General features: G+C 45.5%; 1 protein-coding gene across 2 annotated transcripts in view; it reads left to right on the top strand.

The window, feature by feature from the left end:
* Positions 1-23,543, top strand: part of LOC147017294 (uncharacterized) — a 134,541-nt gene that overhangs the window by 49,059 nt on the left and 61,939 nt on the right. The window contains exon 3 of one of the 2 annotated variants that reach the window (XR_015049735.1): positions 9,236-9,306. The exons of the other annotated variant lie outside the window; for it this stretch is intronic. The gene's annotated coding sequence lies outside the window, so the exon portion shown is untranslated. The remainder of the gene's footprint in view (positions 1-9,235; positions 9,307-23,543) is intronic. 2 annotated transcript variants of the gene reach the window in all.

The following is a 23,543-nucleotide window of genomic DNA, read 5'->3' as shown; positions in this document are numbered from 1 at the left end:
GGCGAAGAATAATTTTGTCTCTCAAGGGACACTGGCTACCATTGACCAGAGTCACAGGGCCAGGCTGAATGGCAGAGCTGAGCTGTTCAGGGAGCTGAGGCGTAAAACTGATCGTGTGCTAAGGATGGACACAGAGGATTATGTGCAAGGAATATGTGATGGGGTAGAGCATCTCCTGTGGTCAAGTGATTGTCATCCTGCTTCCAGGGGAATTTGTGCATTGCGTTCCTCCAAACCCATCCCCCGGTGTACTGCAGTTGGAGTGGAGAGTGATGGGCTCTTGACAGAGGAGTCTGAAGTGAAGGCCCACTGGGCCGGTTACTTTGAGTGGCTGTACCAGGCTGATCCACCAACTGTCGAGTTGGATGTCAGAGGTGTTACTATCCCAATTGTTGACCTTCCAATTAACTGTGATCTACCTTAATTTGTGGAAACACAGGCTGCGATGAACTGGTTGAAATAGGGGTAAAGCTCCTGGGATCTGTGGCATCCATGCTAAACTTCTCAAGGTGGTGGAAATGCTGTACTTGTGTCGTTGCATGTACTGTGTTCTGCCTGGAACACAGGCGTCATCCCAACTGATTGGAAGAAGGGCCTTGTTGTACCTCTCTGGAAAGGGAAGGGTGATCGCCAAGACTGCAACAACTACCGAGGGGTGACGCTGCTCTCAGTGCCGGGCAAGATCTTTGCTCGGATAATTCTTGATCGGGTTCACCACCATCTGCTAAAGCACCAGTGCCCAGAGCAGTGAGGCTTTACACCGAAGAGGCCAACAATTGACCATCTACTTGCTCTTCAGGTCCTCACCGAATGCAGACGAGTCGGGGTGCCACCAAAACTGATCAATCTGATGTCTGAACTAAACTCTGGTACTGAGAGTGCTGTGAGATGTGGTGGTACCATCTCTGACTTATTTACAGTTGTTACTGGAGTTTGTCAGGGGTGTGTATTGGCCCCCACACTTTTGAGCGCTTGTATGGACTGCATTCTGGGGAGGATGTCGGCGAGAGCAAGCTTCTATGCATCATTTGGGAATATCAAGATCTCTGACCTTGATTTGGCAGATGCTGCAGTCATCTTTGTGGAGACTCTCGATATCCTTTTGGGGGCCCTCGACGTGCTGAATGAGGAGTCGGAGCTGCTGGGATTACGGGTTTCCTGAGTCAAAACTAAGATCCAGGTTTTCAATGACATCTTGGATGCTGCTATCTTGTCTCTACCTGTTTGTGGTGAGGATGTTGAGGTCACGGTTAATCCCGTTAACCACCCCATCCCAAAGCCCACCTTCTTCCAAATTTCCAGTTTTTCCTTCCTGAGGGTTTTCATCATTATCCATCTTATCCAGCCTATACTGTACATCATCCCCTATCCCTCATTCCTCCCCACACCCATTATTTATCCAAGTTCCCTCTATTTTGTATTTCCACCCTGCTGTTGGTGTTTCCCATCCTCTCGATACTGTCCCACTCTCTCTCTCTACTGTCGCTTTTGTTCTGTTGTGTCCTGATCCATTCAGTATACTAGCTATTCCAGGAGTCTTGACCTTGTGTACAAAAAAGAAAAATACATAAATAAGTCAGCTAGTGTAGCCAGTCTCTGTTCATGGCGGGTCACGTGACCCAAGACAATGGGATGTCACGTATTCTTACATCGGCATGATCGCTCCATGAGAGACAACAAACTATGATGCCACTGACGTTACTATTAGTGTCGTCATTGACATCGTGACCAACCTTCCATATTATTGCTCACTATCAGCTTTAGTTAAGTTCAAGTACACTGGAGCACGAGGTTATGTTCCTGACAACCAAGTAGACACGATTTACGAACTTCAATTAAGTCTTCAATTTACGAACTTCAATGAAAACTAGAACTGCCACTTTATAACTGCTGGCAGTGATGACCGGGTACCCAGTCCGTCCGCCTTTTGATACATGGGACTTTCTGCAGATGACAGTCACAAAGTTTCGCTTTGATCGGGAAAGTGGTTCCAGAGAAAACATTATTTAAGAGTGATACAAATACAGGCCTGCTTCGAGACGGCGCGGAACAGACGAGTTACGAACCGGGCAGCACAAAGCATTCAATTTCGTTATTACTGGCTTCCAGATTCAAATAAATAAATAATTCTGGCTCCCAAACCGTGTGACCGATCAGGTTGAAATTTTAAACTTTTGTTTAGCATATCACCTGAATTATAAATGTGAAGTTTCGCATATATAGAGGCAGCGGTTCCAGAGTAAACATTAATTAATATTTATCCTTCAATCCAAGATGGCAGCCAAACCATGTGACTTGTGATGTCATAATTTGCACCACGTGTGCAAACACGATGGTGGATGATAACTGCAAATTTTCGCTTCTCCAGGTTAAGCAGTTCCAGAGAAAACATTATTTAATATTTTTCTTAAAACCAACATGGCTGCCAAACCCTGGGCCCGATCCCGTTGAAATTTCAAACGCTCATTTCGCATGAGCGTTTCACCATAAACTTGATGTTTCACATTTATTGATGCAGTATTTCCAAAGTAAACATTAATTAATATTTTTCCTTCAATCCAATATGGCTGCCAAACGTTGCGTCGTACCTCAAAAGGGGGTGAGAACTTTTTATTCGTCATGGAGAGGCGGTCATAGTGGTGGAGTTTCACCTGGATCTGTTCAGTCGTTTCAGAGAAAAAGACGTTTTAAGATATTATTTTTCAATCCAAGATGGCTGACGAACCATGTGACCTATGACATCACAAATTTATATTCTGCTTCCAACTTGGTATTGGAACACGTTTGTGAAGTTTCGTGTTAATCGGTAAAGGTGCGTTTTTCTATCCAAGATGGCCGCCAAACCATGTGACGTGTGACGTCATAATTTTTACCTTGCGTGCATAGACAAGGATAGATGATAATTGCAAATTTTCGATTCGTTACGTTAAGCGGTTCCAGAGAAAACATTATTTAATATTTTTCTTAAATCCAACATGGCGGCCAAACCGTGTGACTTATCAATTCGAAATTAACAAACTTATATCGCCTACCTGTCCCGAATATAGTTCTGAAATCTCCCCTTCCTCGGACCAGCGCTTCTGGAGAAGAAGATGTTTGAAGGTTTTAGGGTTTTTTCAAGATGGCCGCCAAACCATGTGACCGATCAAGAACAAATTAACAAAGTTGAGAAAGGACCTCATGGGGAATATATGTGTGAAGTTTCGTCTTAATCTGTCTTGCCCTTCTGGAGAAGAAGATTTTTAAAATTTATTCATTTTCAATCCAAGATGGCTGCCGAACCTTGTGACCTATGATATCATAAATTTAAATTCTGCTTTCCATCGTCGACCCGAACAAGTGTGTGAAGTTTCGTGTAAATCGGATAAAGTCTATTTTTCTATCCAAGATGGCCGCCAAACCATGTGACTTCTGAGGTAAAAATTTTTTACCATGTATGCAGACTTGAGGGAGGAAGGCACTTGCAAATTTTCGCTTTGATGGCTTATGAAATACCAGAGAAAACATTATTTAATATTTTTCTTAAATCCAACATGGCGGCCAAACCATGTGACCTATCACTTTGAAATTAACAAACTTGCATCGCATACATGTCACGAATATAGTTCTGAAATCTCGCCTTCATTGGACCAGCGCTTCTGGAGAAGAAGATGTTTGAAGGTTTTAGGGTTTTTTCAAGATGGCCGCCAAACCATGTGACGTATCAACAACAAATTAACAAACTTGAAAGAGGACCTCAGGGGGAATGTACCTGTAAAGTTTCGCCTTAATCTGTTCAGCCCTTCTGGAGAAGAAGATTTTTTTTAAAAAAACAAGATGGCGGCCGAATTACATCATCGATGACGTCAAAAATAACATTTTTGACGATGAATTTTGGTGTAGATGACGCTCAGAATTTTTCAGATTTTTCCTATATGGCGTTCTACTTGACGAATTTTCACCGGTATATCGCTTCACCTATGACGTCACGTAAAATCACACGTGTTCCCCATAGGGAGCTTCGTAAAATGTATCAAACGAAAATTTTTTCCATTGCACGGTTTCCGAGATACAGATGTCCAAAGTTTATCGCATTTTTCAAGATGGCGACCGTACCACGTGACCAATGACGTCATAATTATAATGTGATTGTGCTATCAAAAAAGATACATACTATGGTGAAAATTTCCTGTCGATCGGACTTTGTGTTCCAGAGAAAATGATTTTTAAAGCGAAAAAGGGTGCAAAATGCCGGCGGAAAAATAATAATAATAACTAGAACTGCCACTTTATAACTGCTGGCAGTGATGACCGGGTACCCAGTCCGTCCGCCTTTGATACAACATGGGACTTTCTGCAGATGACAGTCGCAAAGTTTGGCATTGAAAGGATAAGCGGTGCCAGAGAAAACATTATTTAATAGTGATACAAACACAGGCCTGCTTCGAGACGGCACGGAACAGATGAGTTACGAACCGGGCAGCACAAAGCATTCATTCGTTATTACTGGCTTCCAGATTCAAATAATTAAATAATTCTGGCTCCCAAACCGCGTGACCGATCAGGTTGAAATTTTAAACTTTTATTTCGCATGTCACCTGAATTATAAATCTGAAGTTTCGCATATATAGAGGCAGCGGTTCCAGAGTAAACATTAATTAATATTTATCCTTCAATCCAAGATGGCGGCCAAACCATGTGACTTGTGATGTCATAATTTGCACCACGTGTGCAAACACGATGGTGGATGATAACTGCAAATTTTCGCTTCTCCAGGTTAAGCAGTTCCAGAGAAAACATTATTTAATATTTTTCTTAAAACCAACATGGCTGCCAAACCCTGGGCCCGATCGCGTTGAAATTTCAAACCCTCATTCCGCATGAGCGTTCCACCATAAACTTGATGTTTCACATTTATTGATGCAGTAGTTCCAGAGTAAACATTAATTAATATTTTTCCTTCAATCCAATATGGCTGCCAAACGTTGCATCGTACCTCAAAAGGGGGGGGAACTTTTTATTCGTCATGGAGAGGCGGTCATAGTGGTGGAGTTTCGCCTGGATCTGTTCAGCCGTTTCAGAGAAAAAGACGTTTGAAGATATTGTTTTTCAATCCAAGATGGCTGACGAACCATGTGACCTATGACATCAGAAATGTATATTCTGCTTCCAACTGGGTATTGGAACACGTACGTGAAGTTTCGTGTTAATCGGTAAAGGTGCGTTTTTCAATCCAAGATGGCCGCCAAACCATGTGACGTGTGACATCATAATTTTTACCAAGCGTGCATACTGCCTGCTAGATGATAATTACAAATTTTCGATTCGTTTGGTTAAGCGGTTCCAGAGAAAACATTATTTAATATTTTTCTGAAATCCAAGATGGCGGCCAAACCATGTGACTTATCAATTCGAAATTAACAAACTTATATCGCCTTCCTGTCCCGAATATAGTTCTGAAATCTCCCCTTCATTGGGCCAACGCTTCTGGAGAAGAAGATGTTTGAAGGTTTTCGGGTGATTTCAAGATGGCCGCCAAACCATGTGACCGATCAAAAACAAATTAACAAACTTGAGAAAGGACCTCATGGGGAATATATCTGTGAAGTTTCGTCTTCATCTGTCTTGCCCTTCTGGAGAAGAAGATTTTTAAAATTTATTCATTTTCAATCCAAGATGGCTGCCGAACCTTTGTGACCGAGGATATCATGAATTTAAATTCTGCTTTCCATGCCGTGACCCGAACAAGTGTGTGAAGTTTTGTGTAAATCGGATAAAGTCTATTTTTCTATCCAAGATGGCCGCCAAACCATGTGACTTCTGAGGTAAAATTTTTACCATGTATGCAGACTTGAGCGAGGAAGGCACTTGCAAATTTTCGCTTCGATGGCTTATGAAATACCAGAGAAAACTTTATTTAATATTTTTCTTAAATCCAACATGGCGGCCAAACCATGTGACCTATCACTTTGAAATTAACAAACTTGCATCGCATACATGTCACGAATATAGTTCTGAAATCTCGCCTTCATTGGACCAGCGCTTCTGGAGAAGAAGATGTTTGAAGGTTTTAGGGTTTTTTCAAGATGGCCGCCAAACCATGTGAAGTATCAACAACAAATTAACAAACTTGAAAGAGGACCTCAGGGGGAATGTGCGTGTAAAGTTTCGCCTTAATCTGCATAGCCGTTCTGGAGAAGAAGATTTTAAAAAAAAAACACTAAAAAACAAGATGGCGGCCGAATTACGTCATCGATGACGTCAAAAAAACATTTTCGTCAGTGATTTTTGGCGTAGATGATGCTCAGAATTTTTCAGATTTTTCCCATATGGCGTTCTACTTGACGAATTTTCACCGGTATATCGCTTCACCTATGACGTCACGAAAAATCACACGTGTTCCCCATAGGGAGCTTAGTAAAATGTATCAAACGAAAATTTTTTCCATTGCACGGTTTCCGAGATACAGATGTCCAAAGTTTATCGCTTTTTTCAAGATGGCGACCGTACCACGTGACCAATGACGTCATAATTATAACGTGATTGTGCTATCAAAAAAGATACATACTATGGTGAAAATTTCCTGTCGATCGGACTTAGTGTTCCAGAGAAAATGATTTTTAAAGCGAAAAAGGGTGCAAAATGCCGGCGGAAGAATAATAATAATAATGCGTAATAATAAACAGAAGAAAAACAATAGGGTACCCTGTACTCACAGGGTACCCTAATAATGCGTAATAATAAACAGAAGAAAAACAATAGGGTACCCTGTACTCACAGGGTACCCTAACTAGAACTGCCACTTTATAACTGCTGGCAGTGATGAGCGGGTTCCCAGACGTTCACCTTTGATACAACGTGAGACTTGTATGACAAGCCGGTAGGCGACATGGGTGGTCGCTATATAATTGCATACTAGTCATACAGTTTTTGAGGGATCGGGCTGAAAATGTTTGACACAGAGGTTGATTATGGAGCGCACAAAAGTACGGAAACCGATTTTTGATTTTTGAAAAAAAAAATTTCGGATTTTAAAAAAAAATTCAAAGTCCCGTTGCTAGGCAACGGTGGCGTCCATAGCAACGTTGCTCAAAAGCACACAACTAGATCATGGTATGAACCTACCAGTCAAGTTTCATCAAAATCGATGACTCCTCTGGCCTCCAGACCTGTCCATTACATACAGACAGACGGAAAACTTGAGAATAAGGGTAGTCTAGCGACCACCCAATAGTCGCAAAGTTTCCCTTCGATAGGATAAGTGGTTGCAGAGAAAACATTATTTAATAGTGATACAAATGCAGCCTTGCTTCGGGACAGTGCAAGACAGACAAGTAACGAACCGGATAGCACAAAGTGTTGAATTTAGTTCTTACGTATCCAGTTAGCCCTTTTTCCTGGGGATATTGTCGTTATCAATTGAATTGCTATTCCTGTACCCTCAAACGCATTCAGGTGCAGCCAAGTGAGCCTTCTGGAAAAAAAAAATCTAAAAGTTCTCAGATTCAAATAATTAAATATTCTCGTTGCCAAACCGTGTGGCTGTTCGGGTTGAAATTTTAAACCCACATTTCACATGTCGGCTAAATTATAATTGTGAAGTTTCGCATTTATAGAAGCAGCAGTTCCAGAGTAAACATTAATTAATATTTATCCTTCAATCCAACATGGCTGCCAAACTATGTGACCTATCAATTAGAAATTAACAAACTTATATTCACTGCTTGTGTGCAATATGTTTGTGAAGTTTCCCCTTGATCTGTCTAGCCGTTCTGTATAAGAAGATGTTTGAAGGTTTTAGGGTAAATTCAATATGGCCACCAAACCATGTGACCTATCAATTAGAAATTAACAAACTTGTGAAAGGATATCTTGGGGAAAGAGTGTGTGATTTTTTTTGCCTCAATCTGTCCAGCCGTTCTGGAGAAGATTTTTAAAATTTATTAATTTTCAATCCAAGATTGCTGACGAACCATGTGATCTATGACATCATACATTTATATTCTGCTTCCAATCGTGTAGTGGAACACGTTTGTGAAGTTTCGTATTTATTGGACAAGGTGCGTTTTTCTATGCAAGACGGCCGCCAAACCATGTGACATGTGATGTCATAATTTTTAACGTATATGCAGGCATGGGGGAAGATTATAGTAGCCAAGTTTCGCTTCGATAGGTTATGTGGTTCCAGAGAAAACATTATTTAATATAATTATTGAATCCAACATGGCTGCCAAACCATGCGACCTATCAATTAGAAATTAACAAACTTACATTCACTACTGGTGAGCAATACTTTTGTGAAGTTTCCCCTTGATCTGACTAGCCATTCTGGAGATGTTTAAAGGTTTTAGGGTAAATTCAAGATGGCCACCAAACCATGTGACCTATCAATAAGAAATTACAAACTTGAAAAAGGACGTCATGGGGAATGTGTGTGTAAAGTTTCGCCTCAATCTGTCCAACCGTTCTGGAGAAGATTAAAAAAAAAAACATTCAAAACAAGATGGCTGCCGAACCAAGTCACCTATGATGTCACAAATTATTTTTTTTCTACGGTGAATTGTTGTGTTGATTTTTTTTTTCAGATTTTCATAATTTTGATTTTCATGATGATTTTCAAGAAATTTCAGATTTTTCCTATGCAGCGTTCCACTTGACGAATTTTCACCGGGATACCGCTTCACCGATGACGTCATGAAAAATCACCCGTCTTCCCCATTGGGAGTTCATTAAAATGTATGAAGCGAAATATTTTTCCATTGCACCGTTTCAGAGATACAGAGGTCCAAAGTTTTTCGGTTTTTTTTCAACATGGCGCCCGTACCACGTGACCTATGACGTCACAATTATCAATTGAGTTTGCTATCAAAGAAGATACATACTATGGTGAAAATTTCATGTCAGTTGGACTTACCGTTCCTGAGAAAATGATTTTTAAAGCGAAAGAACCCGCAGATTGCGGGTTGAAAAAGAAAAATAAGAAATAAACAGAAGGAGAACAATAGGTTAACCAGTCCATTTGACTGGGTACCCTAATTAATGGGAAAAAATAGGTTCGGTTCCAGGCACCTTCCTATCAGTATCACCAAAGAGCATTCGCTAAAATGTTGGTTCGTCATAATTAGCTTAATTAAACAATAATAATACTTATAGATACAGTTTATATATGTAAACCTACAATAATTGAAGTATATACTGTAATGTCAAGATCATGTGACATGCCATTGTAGTTGGTCACTTGGCCCTCTGTGAGCAGGTGATGGACAGAGTGATCATTGAGAGCTGATGACCGTGCCGTGGTGGAGAGAAGACAGTTGAATGATACAGGTGGGTTGGTGCCTTGGAGGCGGTTGGGAATATGGAGTGGGGAGTAATAAAATGGATACGCAAGACATGGCAACTCACGGAGCCGCAGCACACACTCAAGGCGAAGGAATGTTTGCTGCGAGAATGACGGGGAAGGGGATTGAAAAAAGTCTCACTGTTCGTGTCGTGAGATCAAAAGGTTCTTCAGGCGGCGGGAGCGGCAGGGGTCGGTGGGAGGGGGTCGATGCAGGTGCGGTCCAGGCGCGATGGGGACGAGGCCCAGCTCGATGTGGAGCGCGGAGAGCGCTCGCCTCGTACTCGAGGCTCTGAGAACGCGCTCCCTAAAGAGACAGGCGGTGCGATGCACAAACGGCATGAAATGAAAGAGAAAAATTGGGAATCCGGGACGTTTGACGAGCTGTCAGGAGTGAACATTAGCTTTGGCACAGACGCCGCTCGCCATTGTGTAATTGCGGAAAATTAAAGCGGCATGAGCGGCGCGCATTCTGCAAAGCGCAGGAAGAGAGAAAAAATACCGGCGCGAGTAGCTGTTTGCAAGATGTTTATAATTCTTCTTGAGAGGGAACCTTTTCTGAGAGTTTGTGTGTGCGTGTTTGTCCCATGCAGGTGTGTGTGTGTGTGTGTGTGTGTGTGTGTGTGTGTGTGTGTGTGTGTGTGTGTGTGTGTGTGTGTGTGTGTGTGTGTGTGTGTGTGTGTGTGTGTGTGTGTGTGTGTGTGTGTCGTGAAATGCGCTTAGCACGAGTTGCGCATTCAGTGGAGATGTGTGGAGCACGGATCTTGCGTGTAGTGGAAATGCGCGGAACCTGAGCCACACCGTTGGTGCAGTGCTGGAAGTGTGCGAAGCGCAGGACGCACATGTAGTGGTCACGGAGTTTGGTTCATGTGTGCAATGGGGATGTACGGAGCCCGGTTCATGTGTGTAATGGAAATGCATGGAGACCGGTTCATGTGTGTAAGAGAAATGTACGGAGCCCGGTTCATGTGTGTAGGAGAAATGTATGGAGCCCGGTTCATGCGTGTAAGAGAAATGTATGGAGCCCGGTTCATGTGTGTAAGAAAAATGTATGGAGCCCGGTTCATGCGTGTAAGAGAAATGTAGGGAGCCCGGTTTATGTGTGTAAGAGAAATGTATGGAGCTCGGTTCATGTGTGGAAGAGAAATGTAGGGAGCCCGGTTCATGTGTGTAATGGAAATGTATGGAGCCCGGTTCATGTGTGTAAGAGAAATGTATGGAGCCCGGTTCATGCGTGTAATGGAAATGTATGGAGCCCGGTTCATGCGTGTAAGAGAAATGTAGGGAGCCCGGTTCATGTGTGTAAGAGAAATGTAGGGAGCCCGGTTCATGCGTGTAAGAGAAATGTATGGAGCCCGGTTCATGCGTGTAAGAGAAATGTATGGAGCCCGGTTTATGCGTGTAAGAGAAATGTATGGAGCCCGGTTCATGCGTGTAAGAGAAATGTATGGAGCCCGGTTTATGCGTGTAAGAGAAATGCATGGAGCCCGGTTCATGTGTGTAAGAGAAATGTATGGAGCCCGGTTCATGCGTGTAGGAGAAATGTAGGGGGCCCGGTTCATGTGTGTAAGAGAAATGTAGGGGGCCCGGTTCATGCATGTAATGGAAATGTATGGGGCCTGGTTCATGCGTGTAAGAGAAATGTAGGGAGCCCGGTTCATGCGTGGAAGAGAAATGTAGGGGGCCCGGTTCATGCGTGTAATGGAAATGTATGGGGCCCGGTTCATGCGTGTAAGAGAAATGTAGGGAGCCCGGTTCATGTGTGTAAGAGAAATGTAGGGAGCCCGGTTCATGCGTGTAAGAGAAATGTAGGGAGCCCGGTTCATGCGTGTAAGAGAAATGTATGGAGCCCGGTTCATGCATGTAAGAGACATGTATGGAGCCCGGTTTATGCGTGTAAGAGAAATGTATGGAGCCCGGTTTATGCGTGTAAGAGAAATGTATGGAGCCCGGTTTATGCGTGTAAGAGAAATGCATGGAGCCCGGTTCATGTGTGTAAGAGAAATGTATGGAGCCCGGTTCATGTGTGTAGGAGAAATGTAGGGGGCCCGGTTCATGCGTGTAATGGAAATGCACGGAGACCAGTTCATGTGTGTAAGATAAATGTCGGGAGCCCGGTTCATGCATGTACGAGACGGGTATGGAGCCCGGTTCATGTGTGTAAGAGAAATGTAGGGGGGCCCGGTTCATGTGTGTAAAAGAAATGTAGGGGGCCCGATTCATGCATGTAAGAGAAATGTATGGAGCCCAGTTCATGTGTGTAATGGAAATGCATGAAGCCCGGTTCATGTGTGTAAGAGAAATGTACGGGACCCGGTTCCATGCGTGTCATGGAAATGTAGGGAGCCCGGTTCATGTGTGTAATGGAAATGTCGGGAGCCCAGTTCATGCGTGTCATGGAAATGTATGGAGCCCGGTTCATGTGTGTCATGGAAATGTATGGAGCTCGGTTCATGTGTTTCATGGAAATGTATGGAGCTCGGTTCATGCGTGTAATGGAAATGTCGGGAGCCCAGTTCATGCATGTCATGGAAATGTGCAAAGCCCGGTTCGTGCGTGTAATGGGGATGTTCGGAGCCCGGCTCGTGTGTAAGAGAAATGCACGGAGCCCGGTTCATGCATGTCATGGAAATGTTCGGAGCCCGGTTCATGCATGTCATGGAAATGTACGGAGCCCAGTTCATGTGTGTAAGAGAAATGTACGGAACCTGGTTCATGCGTGTCATGGAAATGTAGGAAGCCCGGTTCATGTGTGTAAGAGAAATGTGCGAAGCCCAGTTCGCGCGTGTAATGGGATGTACAGAGCCCGGCTCATGTGTGTAAGAGAAATGCACTGACCCCGGTTCATGCATGTCATGGAAATGTACGGAGCTCGGTTCATGTGTGTAAGAGATACAGTGGGAGAACAAGTATTTGATACACTGCCGATTTTGCAGGTTTTCCCACTTACAAAGCACGTAGAGGTCTGTATTTTTTATCATAGGTACACTTCAACTGTGAAAGACGGAATCTAAAACAAAAATCCTGAAAATCACATTGTATGATTTTAAAATAATTAATATGTATTTTATATGCATGGAATAAGTATTTGATACATCAGAAAAACAGAACTTAATATTTGGTACAGAAACCTTTGTTTGCAATTGCAGAGATCAGACGTTTCCTATAGTTCTTAACCAGGTTTGCACAGACTGCAGCAGGGATTTTGGCCCACTCCTCCATACAGATCTTCTCCAGATCCTTCAGGTTTCGGGGCTGTCGCTGGGCAACACAGACTCTCAGCTCCCTCCAAAGATTTTCTATTGGGTTCAGGTCTGGAGACTGGCTAGGCCACTCCAGGACCTTGAGATGCTTCTTACGGAGCCACTCCTTAGTTGCCCTGGCTGTGTGTTTCGGGTCATTGTCATGCTGGAAGATGCAGCCACGCCCCATCTTCAATGCTCTTGTTGAGCGAAGGAGGTTGTTGGCCAAGATCTCGCGATACATGGCCCCATCCATCCTCCCCTCAATACGGTACAGTTGTCCTGTCCCCTTTGCAGAAAAGCATCCCCAAAGAATGATGTTTCCACCTCCATGCTTCACGGTTGGGATAGTGTTCTTGGGGTTGTACTCATCCTTCTTCTTCCTCCAAACACGGCGAGTGGAGTTTAAACCAAAAAGCTCTATTTTGGTCTCATCAGACCACATGACCTTCTCCAATTCCTCCTCTGGATCATCCAGATGGTCATTAGCAAACTTCAGACAGGCCTGGACATGCGCTGGCTTGAGCAGAGGGACCTTGCGTGCGCTGCAGGATTTTAATCCATGACGGCGTAGTGTGTTACTTATGGTTTTCTTTGATACTGTGGTCCCAGCTCTCTTCACCTCATTGACCATGTCCTGTGGTGTAGTTCTGGGCTGATCCCTCACCTTTCTCATGATCATTGAGGATCCACGAGGTGAGATCTTGCATGGAGCCCCAGACCGAGGGAGATTGACTTTTATCTTGAACTTCTTCCATTTTCTAATAATTGCGCTAACAGTTGTTGCCTTCTCACCAAGCTGCTTGCCTATTGTCCTGTAGCCCATTCCAGCCTTGTGCAAGTCTACAATTTTGTCCCTGATGTCCTTAGACAGCTCTCTGGTCTTGCCCATTGTGGAGAGGTTGAAGTCAGATTGAGTGTGGACAGCTGTCTTTTATGCAGATAACGAGTTCAAACAGGTGCAGTTAATACAGGTAATGAGTGGAGAATGGGAGGGCTTCTTCAAGACAAAACTAACAGGTCTGTGAGAGCCGGAATTCTTCCTGGTTGGTCGGTGATCAAATACTTATTTCATGCAATAAAATGCATATTAATTATTTTAAAAATCATACAATGTGATTTTCAGGATTTTTGTTTTAGATTCCGTCTTTCACAGTTGACGTGTACCAATGATAAAAATTACAGAGCTCTAAGTGCTTCGTAAGTGGGAAAACCTGCAAAATCGGCAGTGTATCAAATACTTGTTCTCCCCACTGTATGTACGGAACCCGGTTTGTGCGTGTAATGGAAATTATGGGGAGGCCGGTTTGTGCGTGTAATGGAAATTATGGGGAGGCCGGATTGTGCATGTAATGGAAATGTGGAGCCTGGTTCGTGCGTGTAATGGAAATGTACGGAGGCTAGTTCATGCATGAAATGGAAATGTACGGAGCCCGGACCGCCCGTGTATTAGAATTGTTTGGTGCCCGGGTCACACCTGTAATGGAAATGTACGGAGCCCGGTTCGTGCGTGTAGTGGAGATGTGTGGAGCCCAGTTTGTGCGTGTAATGGAAATGTGCGGAGCCCGGTTCGTGCGTGTAATGGAAATGTGTTGAGCCCACATCACACGTCTAGTATAATTGTGTGGTGCCTGGGTCGCACATGTAATGGAGATGCGCGAGCCCAGTTCGTGCGTGTAATGGAAATGTGCGGAGCCCGGTTCGTGCTTGTAATTGAAATATGCAGAGCCCCAGTTCGTGCATGTAGTGGAGATTCGCAGAGGCCGGTTCGTGCGTCTAATGAAAATGCGCACGTGTCGTGCTACATGTGTAAAACACCACACGAGCATTGCTGGAATTGTGTGAAGCTTAGTCCACGCGTCTCGTAGTCATGGAGCTTAGTCCACGCGTGTAGTGAAAATGCGTCGTGGATTCGTTGTGACCAAGCCTTTAGTCCACGCTTTTAATGGAAATATGCAGAGCCCAGTTCGTGCATGTAGCGGAGATACGTAGAAGCCGATTCGTGCGTCTAATGAAAATGCGCACGTGTCGTGCTACATGTGTAAAACACCACACGAGCATTGCTGGAATTGTGTGAAGCTTAGTCCACGCGTCTCGTAGTCATGGAGCTTAGTCCACGCGTGTAGTGAAAATGCGTCGTGGATTCGTTGTGACCAAGCCTTTAGTCCACGCTTTTAATGGAAATATGCAGAGCCCAGTTCGTGCATGTAGCGGAGATACGTAGAAGCCGATTCGTGCGTCTAATGAAAATGCGCACGTGTCGTGCTGGATGTGTAAAACACCACACGAGCAATGCTGGAATTGCGTGGAGCTTAGTCCACGCGTGTAGTGGAAATGCGCGGCGTCCACGGTCCGCGCATGTTCCGAAAGTCATGGAGCCCGGGTCGCGCTTTGTGTATACGCAAATGAATGGTGAATAATGGTGCACGTTCCCCGGCTCGGCGTGCCGCGACGCATTGCTTGTTTTAAGAAGTTTTTTTTTTGCCCTTCTTTTCGCTCTTCGCCGTTTTTAATCGTTTCCAAACCCCAGCGGGCGCACCATGCGGTTTATCGGCACAGAAAGTGAAACAAACTCCGGCGCGGCCTGGACTGTGTCCACCGTCCGCACCGCACACTCGCACTTCACCCGGACCGCGAGAACGCGCTGCGAGTGCCGGATGGTGTTGGCGGGAATGTGCTGCATTTGTTTTATCATGTTCTGCACGTCGACACGATGTTGTCCCTCCAGGGCAATCCAGCTATCATACACAGTACAACTCCAATATGGTTACATCGCCTAAAACCTCCCGATGAGCTTGGATTGATATAACGCAAGACGTTTCGTCAAGCCGCGCAAACTGATCTTAAACAGATAACAGAGGAGTATAATTAAGGCAACGGGTTTTAGAATATATATATTTCCGAATTCACAGTTTTAACACCACTACATTGGGTGTGCAGAACTATTTTGCATTGTGTTGAAATAATATACCTGGACTGATAAACTCTAATATTCCAACACGGTGAACGACAAGACCCCGGGTGGTGATTGGGAGCGATTCTGAAAGTTTGTTTTGTGAGCGGTGTACAAGATCGTACCCAACACCCCATGTGTGGTGTTCTACATTGCAGGTTGACGTGACCCCGCCAGAGGGCGTTGATGGACGCACATCCTTTAACGATCAGGGTGTAGAGGGAGACTTTCCCCTTCTCTGCACCGTTTATTATCGTCCTGGACCAACCATATTCTGCTTTACATCGAAACGAGATAAATAACGAGTGAGAGAATGGATGGGAAAAGCAAGCCTGTTATTGAGCATAAAGAGCTCTTTGTGGAGATTTTTTTCTTTTTTTACATCTTATTCCTTCGGGATTCCTGCCACTCGCCCCTCCCCTCAATACCCCCAACCCCCTTGCGTTAACGGCCTGGAGCGATCAGGATGCGGTGCCTGAAAGTGATTTCAAAATCCACTTCGCCTGGCAAAGTTGGTGGGGCTGGGGGTGTTGGATGGGAGTTGTGTTGGAAGGGTGCAGAGGTGGGGATGGAGCCAGTTGGGGTGTTGGGGAGAGGGTTTTGATGTTTGGGGAAGGAGGGTTGAAGGACATACTGGAGGCATATACATACATTTAAGTTGTCAATAAATGATCATCCAGAGACGGTTTCATGTATTTTTCTAGAACGTTTAACATTGTTTAGCTTTCCAAATTTTTTGACGTCATGGTACAAGTAGCAGGACAACCCGTAATATTGTTACGAATTTGGAAGCCTTGTGCACACAGACAGATAGCTGTCCCCGTAGCTTAGTTATTTCGATAAGTATGTGTTTCTAGTTAGAATCCATCCCCTATGTCTCATGGGAATTAAGTATGCATGCGCTGCGAAGTTATTTTATAGATAGGATTTTTACACTTACTATAACTACGACATCTGCCTTCGCTTCCTTCCACCATCTTCCACCGGCACCATTGCACACGTGCGTGTCAGCACGTACGTGGGCGGAGTTCACGAGGACCTGACGTCTCTCGCCCAATCCGGGGGATGCGAGCGAGGTTGCCGACGGTCGACCAATAAGCGTAGCCCACGCAGGACCATATTACTCTCCTTGTTTGAGGGGCGGTCCGCCGCGATGGCCGTCACGCCTCCCCCCTCCCGGTCCAATCAGCGGACTTGGCGCCTCTTTCGGCCATTCACGGGGGCGACGAGGGAATCGCGTGACGGAACCGTCCAATGAGGAGGTGAGTGGCGAGGAAAGAAATCCCTCCCTCCTGAAGAGGAAGAAGTGGTGGTCTGGACCAGCGAGTGGAGACACTGTGTGCTCGTGGCAGGAGCATTGGCAAGTTCAAGAGATCGTGGCGTTTTGCCAAGCAGCGATGATCGTGTGTGAGACATTCCTGGTGGGAGAGGACATTCTCAGTCCAGGCATTTTCCAACCTGGCATCCAAAGCCAGTGAGTGGTTGTCGACGAGGGCCCTGCAGACTGTCGTGGTCGTGGACTTCGGGTCGTGGGTTCGAGTCCCACCGTGGTGATTCGAGTCGGTGTGACCGCACGAGGCGGGGCAGGTACCCCGGGCCGGCTCTACCGACTGAAGACCAATCGGGTCCATTTTCTTTTTGGGTGTGCGTGTCTGTCTGTGGGCCCGTCTTCAAGTAGAATTGTTAAAGTGCCTTGTACATACTTGCTTTTCTTTTAGTCGGTTTCACTCTGCTCTTTGTGTGTTCCCTCCCCCCCCCCCCATTATAAATTAATCCCCTGTTAAATGTTTCAGCTCGTTTTGTGTTTCCTTCATTGGTTTAGCACGGTGCGCGTTGAGAAGAAGCGAGGGTAAATTGTGCATCTGGACCGACGGATCTTGGGTTACGCACGGTTCGAGCACGCTACTGGCTCGTTCCGCTCGAGCTCCGCCGAGGGTGAATTTTCCCCGGTACTTTGGACGACGTGAGTCTTGAGGTAAATTGAAATTGGCAATCGACCCTATCCCATGAGGTCGACCTTTCGGCGCTCTTCTGTCCGATAAGGGACCCGTCGCCTCAGGAGTTATCCAGGGTGATGACCTATAAATTCCGGGTGTTCGGTGGAGCCGACTCGACTGCTCCATCTCGCGGTCGCGCTCGCCACCGAAACTCGGCCCCACAACAATATAACACAAGAGGTTCTCGATAATCAATATACTCATCAAAAACATTTGTGGCTGTGATAGAAATGTCTGAGCTTAAATTCCGAATGTTTGTTACGAATGAACACTGTGTATATATATATATATATATATATATATATATATATATATATATATATATATATATATATATATATATATATATATATATATATATATATATATATATATATATATATATATATATATATATATATATATATATAGTCACGGTTGTGGGGGTAGATGGAGGAATTTCATAGTAAAGGGAGGATTGTATAGAGTTGCTTGGTCTGTGGACGTGTCGGAGACATCTCGATGTAAATTGAGTAGGGAAACTGAGCTTAAGTGTTACTTGTCACCACACGGGGAGGGCGTGGGGTGGTGCTGTGTTCATTAGATAAGGATTAAGACCAATTTCCCCAGTATGTAATTTCCCCCTGTGACCTTTCCTACATTTTTGTATTTACTAGCCAGCAATGAAAGAAGTGCGTTTTTATCGAAGTACGATCGACGAAGAAGCTGCACGGCAGTTGGTGAGCCCTGGTGCTGAATATTGCCTCACAAATGACCTCACGTACGTTTTTCCCGCCCAGAGTGTAGCTCGGCATCATTTTTGGGCGTGTCTTCGCATGCAAGATGAAGCACCTCAACCCCAAAGTTCAATCGAGACCATCTCTGGACCACGCCAATTGCCAGAATAAAGGGAGGATTTTCCTTTGTTCATTTCCCCATTGTCTATATTTAAGTCTGTGTGTAGATGCACCTCAACTTCAGACCTTAATTTACTTCATATATTATTATTACATTTTGAATTACCCTTGTAAATATTTCTATTTTCATTCAATCCCTGTTTATTTAAATCAAATCCCCCAAATGACTACTCTGCATCCCCACAGCAAGCAGCCATTCTTGACACTTAGTTCATTCTGCCTGGCCTTGTACGAATACAATTCAGGGTCAGCATTGTGTAGAAGGCTCCACCCATGCCCAGTAGCATGAATGACCTTGGAAAGAAGTGGGTCATGCCTGGTGTAGGTCCTTATCTGGTTAACATTGATTGGGTTGTCATTCAAAAATTCCTTCAGAGATATCACGCTGCCAGGTGCAGGGGGGTCAAACACTGTGTCCGGAAGTGGTAGGCAACTCATGGCGTCTGCATTTGAAATTGTGGAGCCAGGTCTGTACGTAATGCCGTAATCATAAGCCGAAAGTGAAAGTGACCAGTGTATGATCCGAGGTGGTAAGACCTCTGAGGTAGCTTTTGTTGGACCAAACAAACGAATCAGTGGTTTGTGGTCCGTGTAAATTGTGAAATGTCGACCGAAGACGTACTGATGAAATTTCTTGACTCCGAATAAAATGCCAAGTCCTTCTTTGTCCAGCTGACTGTAGTTCTTCTCAGCCGGGGACAGTGTACAAGATGCGAATGCGATTGGTCTCTCTGTGCGATCTGACATGATGTGTGACAAAACAGCACCAACCCCGTACTGACTCGTATCACACGACAGGACCATGTCTTTGTCTGGGTCATAGTGAACTAACACATTTGAAGACTGCAGCATGTCTTTTGACTTCTGGAAGGTTGATGACTCTGGAATGTCCCATTTCCAGCTGACACCTTTTTTAACAGCAATATAGTGGGCCAAGCATGGTAGCCATTCTCCATCCTGGATGTTTGGGATATACCTGCTGTAGTACTGCAGCATGCCAATGTAAGCCTCGAGTTCAGAAATGTTGGTCGGAGCCGGGGTGTCGTTGATTGCTCTGATCTTCTCTTCAGTGGGATGTTGGCCTTCAGCATCGATACGATGGTCCAAATAGGTCACAGACGGAACCATGAACTCGCACTTGTCTCTCCGCATGCGTAGTCTAGAGTCGGAGATAATGTGTAGCACACGTTTGAGGTTGTCACGATGATGAAACTCTGAGCGGCTAGTGACTAGGATGTCATCTTGGTAAACAACAATGTGTGGTTCAGCAACGAACAGGCTATCCATACAACGTTAGTAGATTCCTGGTGCCGATTTGACACCGAAACTCAGGCGGTTGTATCTGAAGAGTCCCCAATGCGTGTTGATGGTGAGATATTCTTGGAGTCCTCATCCAGAATGACTTGTAGGTTGGCTGATCTCGTGTCGAGCTTGGTGAATGACTGTCCTCCGCTCAGTTTTGCATACAAGTCATCAATCCTTGGTATGGGATATTTGTCCAAGGTCGAACATTTGTTGATCGACATTTTGTAATCCCCACAAAGTCGTATCTATTTATCTGTCTTCACGACAGGAACAACTGGAGCAGCCCAATTTGAGTACTGAACTGACTCAATGATACCTAACCTAATAATAATGATAACCTAATTTCCAGTCTGGCTAATTCTGCATCAACCTTCTCTTGTAAGGCAAGAGGAACTGGGCGTGCTTTGCAGTAAATTGGCTTCACATCTTTCTCAACATTGAGCTTGGCAGTGAAACCCTTCAATGTCCCGAGTTCATCCTTGAAGACATCTGGGTATCTCGCGAGGAGGTGCAGTAGTACGGTTGGTGGCTTGGAAGCCTGCAATCGATGGATGTTTCCAATTGAGTTTGACAACATCGGGCCAGTTTCGTCCGAGAAGTGTGGGTCCATCGCTGGGGACGATCAAGAGTTGTAATTGGTGAGTGTTGTTGCCGTAGGTTATTGTGACATTACACGACCCATGGGCTTGTATTGACTTACCGGTATATGTAGTGAGTCGGATCGGGGTCCAACGGAGGCTGGGTTGTTCAGAATTCCCCCACAAGTTACTGAAAACTGCTTCACTCATGAGTGAGACGGCAGCACCCGTGTCTACCTCCATTTTCACGGTCCTTCCGTCTATATGTAATATTTCCAGTGTAGGGGTAGACTGTCTGCCAGACTTTATGTGGAAAAGGTCATATGGCTGAATACTGTGGCTGTTAGGGCTTTCTCCATCAGTCATGTCTTCCTGGGTTATGCTCTGAGTCTAGGCGGTTGGTTTATGCATTCCTCTCTCCTTGCCCACCGTTTTCAAGACAAGCACGCAGAGACAATATGACCCATCTTGTGGCAGTAGTTGCAAGCGGAATTCTTGAAATGGCACATAGTGGGAGAATGCTAACTGTTGCAGGGGAAACATCTACCAGCACGAGCCAACAAGTAGTTTCCAGGCGTTTTGGCATCAGATTTTCTGGTTGGATGTTGTTCCACGCGATTGACATGACAGGTAAGCTCCAGGCTGGTAAGCGATGGAGCGAACAATATCTGCAGCATTTTTGTCTGCACACATAGCGATGTCCTTTGCAATGGAAAATGTTAGAATCCGTTCAGCAAGTAGGCACCGGCGAATTTGATCTTGCTCCATTCCCACTGCGAGCAAGTCCCTCAGCATGTCGGCGAATGTAGCACCAAACTGGTAATGCTGGGCGAGGTGTTTCAGGTGAGCTATGAATTCTGAAATGGACTGTGTCGAGGTTTGGCGACAAATGTAAAAATTGAATCTACTCACAATGACTGAGGGTGTAGGTTCACAGTGCTCCTTCATAGCTGCCACAAGCTTGGCGTGTGTTAAATCCATCGTGGTCCTGGGCATGGTGAGATTCTTCAGAATCGTAAACCTCTCGCTGCTGCAAAACGACGTCAGGATCGCTTTCTTCCTGGCATCACCCTCTATGCCATTAGCTTGGTATTAATACTGTAGACGCTCAATGCACGCCTCCCAGCTTGCTTCGTGCGGGTTATCGTCATCAATACGGCCGAGGGACATGGTGATCGAGTAGCGTATGCAGGGAAATAACGAGTTGCTAGGCCAACAACTAACTGCAATAGTTCAGCTTCCTTTCCATGCACCTACCAGAATCCCATCCTCGTCGCCATGTAATGTATCAAGCAGGGAAAGCAGTTTGAATGCACAATCAATCTTTTCTTGTGCTCCACACACAGAAACCTCAGAACCATCCATGAGCCCAGTCTCCTCATGCCGCCATGTTCCCGCCTCGTGATGACCGCACTTCCGGTTGATCTCCTAAATGAATACGTGACAGTTTCAAAAATGTAACTTCATTGAGTGCAACGATAATAATGAACCAGCTGGATCACGGCAAAGGCTCCCACAGCGGCTCGGTCCTCCATGAGGAAATATCTGGAGTTAGGAAGGCAAAATAAATTAAATTAAAGATCAAATGAAAAGGGAAATTAACATAATGGGGGATTTTAATGATTATAAGTAAAGCAATGGAACAAGTGAACGACGAGCTCAAGAGAGAAATGGAAAATATTGAATTATATTTTAATTCATTTACTCTTTGAAAAATTTCCAGTCAATTTTTGAGGCATAACTCTTCCAAATCCCTTCCTCCCTCCTTGCTTTCTACCGTCTCCCCCACTCTCTTCACTCTCCCCCACTCTCTTCACTCTCCCCCACTCTCTTCACTCTCCCCCACTCTCTTCACTCTCCCCCACTCTCTTCACTCTCCCCCACTCTCTTCACTCTCCCCCACTCTCTTCACTCTCCCCACTCTCTTTGCTCTCCCCCACTTTCTTTGCTCTCCCCCACTTTCTTTGCTCTCCCCCACTTTCTTTGCTCTCCCCCACTTTCTTTGCTCTCCCCCACTTTCTTTGCTCTCCCCACTTTCTTTGCTCTCCCCCACTTTCTTTGCTCTCCCCCACTTTCTTTGCTCTCCCCACTTTCTTTGCTCTCCCCCACTTTCTTTGCACCCCCCCACTTTTTTTGCTTTCCGCCACTTCCTTTGCCCTCCCCCACTTTCTTTGCTCTCCCCCACTTTCTTTGCTCTCCCCCACTTTCTTTGCTCTCCCCCACTTTCTTTGCTCTCCCCCACTTTCTTTGCTCTCCCCCACTTTCTTTGCTCTCCCCCACTTTCTTTGCTCTCCCCCACTTTCTTTGCTCTCCCCCACTTTCTTTGCTCTCCCCCACTTTCTTTGCTCTCCCCCACTTTCTTTGCTCTCCCCCACTTTCTTTGCTCTCCCCCACTTTCTTTTCTCTCCCCCACTTTCTTCGCTCTCCCCCACTTTCTTCGCTCTCCCCCACTTTCTTCGCTCTCCCCCACTTTCTTCGCTCTCCCCCACTTTCTTCGCTCTCCCCCACTTTCTTCGCTCTCCCCCACTTTCTTCGCTCTCCCCCACTTTCTTCGCTCTCCCCCACTTTCTTCGCTCTCCCCCACTTTCTTCGCTCTCCCCCACTTTCTTCGCTCTCCCCCACTTTCTTCGCTCTCCCCACTTTCTTCGCTCTCCCCCACTTTCTTCGCTCTCCCCCACTTTCTTCGCTCTCCCCCACTTTCTTTGCTCTCCCCCACTTTCTTTGCTCTCCCCCACTTTCTTTGCTCTCCCCACTTTCTTTGCTCTCCCCCACTTTCTTTGCTCTCCCCCACTTTCTTCGCTCTCCCCCACTTTCTTCGCTCTCCCCCACTTTCTTCGCTCTGCTCCCCCTCTTTCTTTGCCCTCCCCTCCATCCTCGCTCTCACCCCCCGTTCCTTGCTCTCCCCCATTCCCTGTTCCTCCCCCCCCGTTCCTTGTTCCCACACACCCCATTCCCCATTTCCTCGCTTTCCACCCTCCCCCGTTCCCCATACCTCACCCCCGCCAATTCCCCATTCCTCACTCAAAAAAATTCCTCACACCCTCTCCCTCCCCCGTTCCCCATTCCTAGCACCCCTCCCTCCGTCCCCGTTCCTCGCTCCCCCTCGACCTCATTTCCCAATTCCTCACTCTCCCCCACTCTCTGTTTCCCATTCCTCAACCCCGCTTCTTCACTCCCCTCCTCTCTTTCTCTCACTCACACCCTACTCCTCGCACCTCCTCCCTTCCGGAGTGAATATTGACGTGTTGTTTGG

This window comes from Eptatretus burgeri, chromosome 11, assembly GCF_056783735.1.
Source record: "Eptatretus burgeri isolate ZD-2024b chromosome 11, Ebu_testis_v1, whole genome shotgun sequence".
NCBI lineage: Eukaryota > Metazoa > Chordata > Myxini > Myxiniformes > Myxinidae > Eptatretus > Eptatretus burgeri.
The sequence above is the reverse complement of the archived record's forward strand: the minus strand, read 5'-3'. Positions and strand labels throughout refer to the sequence as shown.